This window comes from Propithecus coquereli, unplaced genomic scaffold (genome assembly GCF_000956105.1).
Source record: "Propithecus coquereli isolate 6110/MARCELLA unplaced genomic scaffold, Pcoq_1.0 Scaffold216, whole genome shotgun sequence".
Lineage (NCBI taxonomy): Eukaryota > Metazoa > Chordata > Mammalia > Primates > Indriidae > Propithecus > Propithecus coquereli.
In genome coordinates, this window is record NW_012146745.1 from 2924925 (window position 1) to 2926383 (window position 1459).

The 1459-nt window shown below is 55.9% G+C and overlaps 1 pseudogene; it reads right to left on the minus strand.

Annotated features, from left to right (window-relative positions):
* The window catches only part of LOC105810613, a 28781-nt pseudogene extending 27778 nt beyond the window's left edge, over nucleotides 1-1003 (minus strand).
* Nucleotides 1004-1459: the final 456 nt, after the last annotated feature.

The following is a 1459-nucleotide window of genomic DNA, read 5'->3' on the forward strand; positions in this document are numbered from 1 at the left end:
TGTACTATTCCCAGGGTTTGAGGCAAATCACCCCAGGGCAGAAGGCTTCAGCTGCAGTGGTGTTGGTTTTGTTTTTGTTTGTTTCTTAAGAAACTAATGTTTATTTTCCATTTCCTTATTTCCATCTTGCTTAAGAGCCTGTGGAAGAGCAGCTTTCTTCCCACCCATTCAGCGGCCTGAGCGGTGGGAGCTGCACACCAGGCTTCCGTGGCAGGCGAGCGCGCCAGTCTTCAGTGGGGAGCTGCTGAGGGGCAGAGGCGCCTGCAGACCAGTCTGCACCCTCGGGTCGGGTAGCAGGGCGCTCAGGAGCTGGAGCGTCCCTTCTCCCCGAAATTCCTCCGTGGCCACGGCATTTTCAGCAGCAGCCTGCTTTTCCTTTTCACTATCTTCAGGGTCTCTGTAGAAGGAGAGATCAGGCATGACCTCCCACAGTGTTCACGGGCGGTGGTGCCACGCATGCGCGGAACTTCCCGGGCCAGCATCCACATCAGACCCTCTGAGGGAGCTCCCTCGCTGCATGGCATGGTGACCGTGCACATAGCGCAGAGGAGAATCTGTGTTGCACAGAGCAATGAAGGCAGGTTAACACAGGACACCTCCGTGGCAGACCGGTGGTCAGCCCTGGGATCATGAACCACCAGAAGACGTGGCTCCCGGAGTGCTGCCTGGATCTGGTCAAGGAGGGCTCCGGGAGTGAGGCAGCCAGCACTAGGAGAGGCTCCGACGGCAGCAGCAAACGTCAGCACAGCTCCCTGGCTGGTGTTCCCGGACGACAGGACGCTGGGACTTCAGCAGGGTTTCTGACGGCAACAACGGCACAAACTGCCAGCAGGAGCTCCTCCCAGGTCCTCTTAGGATTTGTGACGTAGATCCCATGGCTTTTCCTTTTGTGGATGTACTGCTCCATTTGGAAGTCAAGGCTGACACCACACAAGTGGGTTCCTGCTGCAGGGAATTTGAGGACATCCTCCTCCATTTGCAGGACATCGAGGGCTCTGGACATTGCGAAAGTTTCCCTTTCAGTTACTACAAGAACCCAGAACAACGCTGCCTGCTGTGGGTGCGTGTGGGCCCCCCTGGGTAGAAGGGAATTGTGGTTTTTTTTAAAGGTACAGCTGAATTTACAACCCGCATCCCACTGTCAGGTTCTTGGGTGCCTACACTCTGCAGCGCCAGCTGGTGGGAAGTTTGTATCCTCTCAGGTATATGATACCCAGGAAGGGGACTTTGCTGAATGCCAGGGGTAAGGAGAACAGTGTCGTTGCTAAGGGACAAGGATATTTGATCACTGGGGGCTCACTAGATAGGAGGGAGAGGGGAAGTGTCTGAAATGAAACAAGTCAGGGTTACTGGTCTTGCCCGAAGTCAGGAGGCAGCTCAGAAGGGTGGGGGAGCAGAGGTTCCACCCTCATTCATTCACCTGGCCACACCCTCCCCCCCCCCCAGCCAAGGAAGTGTT